Source organism: Lactuca sativa, chromosome 8 (genome assembly GCF_002870075.4).
Source record: "Lactuca sativa cultivar Salinas chromosome 8, Lsat_Salinas_v11, whole genome shotgun sequence".
NCBI lineage: Eukaryota > Viridiplantae > Streptophyta > Magnoliopsida > Asterales > Asteraceae > Lactuca > Lactuca sativa.
In genome coordinates, this window is record NC_056630.2 from 296202950 (window position 1) to 296211050 (window position 8101).

The following is an 8101-nucleotide window of genomic DNA, read 5'->3' on the forward strand; positions in this document are numbered from 1 at the left end:
ACTTCCCCAAACGGGAGTAGGTCCCTAAAAGTTCCTCCTAATAGCAGGAGGTTGAGCGGCTGGAGGGTCGACTACTTCTGGTTCTGAGTCTGTACCAGACTTATCCCCTTCATCCAACTCGATAGGTTCTTCATCCTTTTCGGGATCCTCCTCTACCCATCCTCCATTGCCCTGGTTCGGGTAGTAGGGGTCCCCTGATGGGTGGAATCCATCCATTTGACTATACGAGAACAGGGTTATCAGAATTGAACAAAATTTGAAAACATGTAGCACTAAATACTCCTATAGTATTTAAATTTGCATGTTGGATACTAGTATTTATTTTGGTAAGTTTTGACTTGTATCTTACTACGACCATTCCTCGACATACGTTAGTCCAATTTCAGATAAATATAGTTGATCAAGCTATATTCGTCCCAAATTCGATTACATATATCGAGAACAAATCGTAGTGCCCAACTCGTCTTAATACTTCTTGTACAGTTTTAACCATGAAAATATATCATTGTATGCATGTATTTGTACTTTTACGACTCAAATAATCTAAATTAAATGAACCAAGGTTTTTGGTTTAAAAACGTTTTGTCAGAGACCTTAAGTCCCTATGCATTTAGAGTTTGTATATCTTATGTGGTTCGATATATTAGTTCACTATAAATAATGCTCTGATACCAATCTGTCACACCCCAAACCAGAACAGCGGAATCGTTCGAGGGTGGATGACTTCATGTAGTATCGTAACAATTGAATACATAGAAAAGAAAGCAATACAACCATCACATATATAATTTAAAAGTTTACATTGTTGAAAGGTACTTGTTTCAATAGAAATTACAATATGATGATTTAAAATGAAATTAAACTAACGCCGCAGCGTCCCTTCTTCAAAAGCTACAATTTACCTGTATTATTGAATCCCTGAGAAATACAAGTGGTTTTGAAAGTATTGGTCAGCATTTAAGCTGGTGAGTTCATAAGTATTTAGTGACAATGTTTATATGAAAAAGAATGAAAATGGTTTGTTCACGTTAAATGTTCGAAGAAAAATCCCATATTTTCTACATAGTAGATGGTAGTTTGATTGTTCCAAAATTGTAGTGCAATAGTGCTTTTCATGCCTAAAATAGTAGTTTTATGAGTAAATCATTAAGGCATTTGAAAAACCCCGTAAATCAATGTGTTTTTAATACTCCATACGAGTCTTATAACCATGGTATTTGATCAGGATGCCTATAACAACGTTCTTCAGGCGTTGGAAAGTTATGATGTTTCTCACCCCAGGCTTGCCGGCCTAACTGTAGCTAACAGCTTAGGTGTAGGATTTTCAATCCTGTATAGATCTATACACAAGTATCACGCTCCCCCTACAAGGGATTATGGCATATAATACAGGACTTAAAATGCATACTCGAAAGTACGTGAGATGTCTCACAAAACTTAGTATAAAACAGATTTACGTATGAAAATGTCTATTTGTTCGTGTATATGATAGTATTTCCTTGATATAGTATTCGTTAGTAAGTAAATGTTTATGACTTTCTCGTAAACTATACCTATTATAGTTTCTCAAAATGTGTGTTTTGTTCGTATAGTAAACCCAAGTGTAATGCTCACTTGTTATGAAAAGTCTAACTTCTGTAGTGCCATAGATGAACACATATACTAGGTCTCACGTCGTGAGGCCTAGTATCCTGATACTCTTCGAAGATGGGATGTGGGTAACACTCTGGAACACATCAATCACAAGCTCACGTCGTGAGCATGGTCCCCTCACGTCGTGAGGCTGAAACAGTCTCGGATATTGTGTCGCGAACATGTAAAATCCCTAAGTTTTGCATACGAGTTCGGATTTCAACGTTCTTTATATGCATGCGTAGGTGTGAAATGGCTCTACAACTCTTGTTTAGACTTCGTTGGCTAATTTTGGCTTTATTTTTATTAAATCATTTTTAACGGGCCGGGACACGAAAAGTTCGTTAAAAACTCATAACTTCTTCACACGATGTCCGTTTTCGTCAGACTTTTCACTGTTGCGCTACTATTGTTGGGACCTTCGATTCTCATTTAGGTTGTTTCGGCCAAAAGCCTCCCGATCTCTATTTCGAGTTTTTAGCTGTCTACTGCTATATCTAGATCTTGGAAAAATCATAACCTCCTCATACGAAGTCAGATTTGGATGTTCTTTTCATGTACCTTTACGGTTTAATGATATCTACAACTTTCGTTTAGATACTTAAGGCTAAAAAATATTGTATTGAAACTTCGCGTTTTTCGTTTAATCGGTGTTGTCGGTTTTGTCGGAAATCTTCGAATGGTCATAACTTGGATTTTAGTGTTTTTGGTATTTCCGTAAACCTTGACACAATATCTAATATAATAGGTAAACCAATAGAGACTTTTGTACATTTTATTTTCAAAGTTAATTTCATTACTTCAAAAGTGGTTACAATACTTGGCTGTTTAAGTCATTACATATGATCGAAATATCGGGTTGTCACATCTATGCATTCGTATTTGAGTCTTCTATCACTTTCATTAAGATTACTTCATTTAAAAGTAGTATTTTTACGATTTTATAAAAAAAACGTTCATACATAAATTCATAAAAACGCATAAATATAAACATTTTTTTTTATAATAAAACAATGTATTTTTACTTACGGTCTTTATATCCATGCATTTTTTGTGAATGTATGTATTTACATTTTTTTTATTAAATCCAGAGTAAAAAGTATATTACTTTTTAACGATATAAATCTTAACAAAAGTTGTAGTAGACTCATATATGAATGCATGGATATAAAGATCGTTAAAATGTGTGATCATATGAAGAAATTACAACATTCAAAACACAAGAACTAAGCCAAACCACATGACATAAGAAACCAAGCAGTCGAGATCACGATGGACATAAGCATCAACAACCCTAAATACCTCATTAATGATTGACCCAAGTAGGATGACATGAGAAAACCTAAAGAAAACAGTAAGCCAAACCATAATATCTAAACAACAAGAAATTATTTTGCAATATATACATATATATATATATATATATATATATATATATATATATATATATATATATTGTCATAATTTTTGGATGCTTCGGAATACTGTTTATGATAGTCGCAGATTGTTGACTATGCATCAGAGATTCTGGGTTCCGTATTGGGGCGGTGTGTGCCCAGTTCTGATGGAGGAGGCTCACAAGTCGAGATTCTCCATTCATCCCGGGGCGACGACGATGTATATGGATATTCGTCCTGATTATCGGTGGCCCTGCAAGAAGCGAGATGTTGCATGGTACGTGGAACGGTGCTTGACTTGCAGGAAAGTCAAGGCCGAGCATCAGCGACCTCATGACAAAATGTAGCCATTGGAGATTCCCGTATGGAAATGGGAGGACATCACTATGGATTTTATCACGAAGCTTTCTAGGACTGCACGCGGAGTGGATTCTATCTGGGTTATCGTGTATCGATTGACCAAGAGTGAGTATTTTATTCCGATCCAGGTGAGTATTTCTGTAGAGAAGTTAGCTTGAGATTTATTTTCGGGTGGTGATGACACGTCTTGGGGAGCCGATATCAGTGGTTTCATATAGGGATATTCGTTTTAGTTCCAGATTTATGAAGCTGTTTCATGACGTGATGGGCACTCATCTCTATTTCAGCCGTAGACCGATGGTCCGAGTGAGCGGACTATTCAAAATCGTAAGGATAGGTTGCGTGCGTACATGTTGGATTTTGGTGGGAGTTAGGATACGTACCTTTCCATTAGTGGATTTTTCATATAACAACAGTTATCACGTTAGCATCGGTCGACCTCCTTTTAAGATGCTCTACGGGAGGAAATGCAGGACCCTGATTTGTTAGGGCAGGTCGATCAGCGGGTTATGGGGAGTACTGAGGTGGTACTCAAGACCACTGAGTTGATTCAACAGGTTCGGAGCAGGTCACACTTAAAGTTCCAGGTGGGAGATATGGTTCTCCTGAAAGTGTCAACTTCGAAAGGTGTCATCAGATTCCGGAAGCGGGTCAAGTGGGTCCCAGATATATTGGTCCTTTCAGGGTTATGGCCCAGGTGTCGAGTTGCTTATTGCTTGGATATTCCAGATGACCTCAGTCGATTCATAGCATGTTTCTAGGCGGATGACGACCTGAATTATATTGAGAGACCGGTGGTGTTAGGGTCGAATGGTTGTAATTGTCGAAGTTTGTATTTGGAGTCTTCAAACATTTTTGTAATGTATTTTACTAGGGCATAATATTCGAAGCTTAATGTTTAGTCCTTAGTATATTTTTTGTACGCTTTCCTCTCCTATAAATAGGAGTGGTTACTAGGTTCTTAGTAACGAAGTTTTTACAGAATATTCATTGTACTCTGTAAACTTTGCTGAAGCGTAATATGAGCTAAACAAATTATATGTAGATTCTGTGTTCAAATCTTGCACTCATACTTTGAATTCATTCATTAATTCATTCAATACTTGATTCTTTGTTTCATCAGTTGGTATCAGAGCAGGAATCATATCTTTGATCTGATTTGCACTTAATTCATTAAATCGAGTGTTCTTAGAGTGATTGTGATTTGAATCATACAGTTTGTTGTCAAAATTTCAGAGTTTCTTCATAAATTCTCAAGGTTTTGTTCCGTACAAAAATGGCGTCATTCAATCTGAATTCCATGACTTCATTTTCTCATCTTCTAGGATCATCCACTAAAATTCCTATGCTAAATCCTGAGTATTATGATCAGTGGGCTGATCGTATGCAGTATTATCTCAACGGTTTGCATGAAGAACTCTGGAAATGCATCACTGGAGATCTGAATCCACCAACAAATGTTCAACCAATTGGTTCTTCCTCTGGTAATTTTGAAGTTGAAAATCAATCTGATCGACTGAAAAAGCTGGAGAAAAGGTGTGTAAGAGAGCCGAGAGGAGCTTTACCTCCTATTGTGTACAACTATGTGAGAAGTTGTACAATGGCAAAAGAAATCTGGAACAATCTTAAGGAAAATTTTCGGGGAAGCGAGAAGATGAGGGTTAATTCTGTCAAGCAGTGTTTAGTTGAGCTGAAAGACTTCAGACAGAAAGATGGGGAATCAATTGAACTATATTATGATCGTATGAATGAGTTGATATATCGATGCAATCGATATGGAATCACTAGATCAGCAATGGAATTCAATCTAATATTTGTCATGGGACTTCGAAAGGAATGGAGGAGTGTAAGTTTGATGGTGAAGAACCAACAGAGCTTTGACTCATCTACATTGAATGACTTGTATAACCAGCTTAAAACTCATGAAGGCGAAGAGAATGAAATAGCTGAAGAATCAAAGGCTATGTTGGGAGGTCCACTAGCTTTGATGTCAAAGATTTCTGAGAAAGATGCTAAGAAGGATGCGTCGGATGAAGATGAAGGATTCATCATGAACTCTGATGATGAAGCAATTTCCTTTTACTCAAACAATTGGGTGAAAAAGTTCTTTAAAAAACCTTTCAATCCAAAGGCAAAATCATCTGAGATAAAAGGGAACTTTCTGAGTAAAAATGCTCGGGAAAAGAAGAAGAAGGAAGAGAAGATAGATTCGAAGCCTATTGAGGGAAAGAGTGAAAAGAAGCCTAAAGGTGATGCTGGAATTGATTGTCATTATTGCAATGGTACGAATCACTTTGCAAATGACTGTATGCTTCGGAAGAAAGATGAGAAAAAGATGAAGGTGAAGGATGAGGCATACTACGCTGAAAAGATGGAAGAAGTTCGTACAAAAACAAAGAATTTGTCACTGGTTGCAAAGGGCACTGATGAGGAAGAAGATGGTACTTATCAAATCAAGTCGTCTGGATCAGATGATGAGGAGATGCGAAATCCAACCCATGGAGCCATGTTTGCAAAGATGGAGGAGGAATCAGAGAAGGATTCATACGAAGTGCATGGAAGATGCTTCGTATCAAAGGCTGCTGACAAATCACCAATGACAACAAAGGTACGAAACATTCTTGAATCCTTTAATATTCCAGTACATGCTTATAATTCTGAATTAGTATCTTTTGATGAAATTGTTACCTATTTTGATTCAATTGTGGTATCTGCTAGCAATGAGGCTAAGAAGCTGTCAGTACATTGCTTGAGACTCAGAAGAAGTTAGATTTGAAAATCACTAGGATAGATTGTCTAGAACTCCAAATAACAAATATCATGGTAGATAGGGACAATTTATCTAGTGATAATAAACTGTTATTAGCACAAAGGAACATATATTGTAATGCTGCTAAGAGATTATATGGAAAAATAACTGAACTTCATCATTCGAGTGAAATTAGTAAAGAACAAGATAGAAAATTGCTGCCATTTTTAGCTTATGAAAGAGCAAAGATAGATAATATTTCGTATGATTGTGAAAAAGAGATAGCTGATTTTGACAAAGTTCCGAATGAAAAATATAGATATGGAATTGTCAAAGTTGATGAATGTCTTGATTCGAATGATTTAGTCAACATTGTAAATGATACTTTGACTAAATCTGAACAAATTCACATTTTGAAAAAGACTGAGAATTCAACATCTGATTCTCAATCCAATTTTGCTGATATTGAAGATAACTCTGATAATATTAGTGAAATTAGTGAGCTTAAAGATGTTGATTGCTCTCAGTTGACTATTGTTAATGTTGCTTCGAATTATAAAGAAAAAGAAAAAGTTAAGGATTTGATAGTTGAGAATGAAACTGATACAACCTCAACTTCGAAAGTTGGTGAAATGAACTTCGTAGATCTCAAGGATTACCAAACTGATGATAGTGATGATGAAGAGGTTGAGAAAGTTTCGAAAGAAAAGGCATCCTCAAAGAAAGAAGAAATTCCACGAATAGTTGTTGAACAAGTGTATGGTGATACACAAAAATTCGAAGAAGTGATGAATGAAAAAGGTCCACATTATCTTGAAACAAACACGGTGGTTTTTCCAAATTTCAAATGCACAGATGATGTCATTTTTCCAAATCAAGTTTTTGTAACTAAAGGAAATGTTGAAAATATCAAACCAGAGTTAAAGAAGTTGGTTGAGGAAGACAATTCAAAAACAATTGAGGAAGGTTTTTTCACAAATCAAAACATAGTTCAAAACACCTTAACAAAGAATTCGTATATTTTTCAACGACAAAAACAATGGATTGAAAACTCAAAAGTTGAAAAAAGGAAAATGAAAAATGTTGAAAAAGAAAAATTAAAAGTTGTCAAATTAAACTCTAAGGAATTTAAAGATCAAATTGACAAATTTTCAAAGGAAAACAACATTTCAAAAAGACAAGCAAGAAAGAAAATATTTTGGCAGAGCATTGAGTCTCAAAAGATGTCTGAATCAGAATCCACTAAAAATGCTTTCAAAGTTAAAAATGCTTCTTTTTTAAAATATCAAAAATCATCTCCATCAAACCAAACAAGGTCTGAAAGAAATAAGCAAACAAAGTTTTCGAAAGTTTCTGAAACCAACAAAATAAGAGATTTTTCAAAAAGATCTAACATAAATCAAAAAGTTATTCAACGTCAAAGTTTTAAATCAAAAGTTGATACATCCTGTGCTTACTCTTATGTCACAAAACCCAAAGTTGATTTTGTTCCTCAAAAACCAAATTTTCCTAATTACACAAAGAAAGAAACAATGAAAACTTCTCGAGAAAAAGGAATAACTTCAAGAAAGAATGTTGATAATTGGCTTGAAGGAAAAGGAAAAATATATCAGTCGAATAAATATTCAAAAGAACAAATTCATGAAGCCTATGAAATGTATGTCAATAATTCTTCAAATGGTAGCTCATCATCCAAGGATTCGAATATCTCAGTCAAAGTATGGAGACCTATCACAAAAGCAAAGACAGTTCAATCACTCACTCAAGAGGCGAAGGGTAATGTCAGTGAACATTCGAAACTATCAAATACTTATGTTTCAGTTTCTTTAGATGATGAAATCAACATAATTGATAGTCTCAAAAATAAAGTTTGTGATTGGGTTAAAAGTTCTTCATTACATTCAAAGTTGAAATCTAATCTCCAAGGACCCAAAAAACCTTGGGTACCTAAATTTTTCCATTG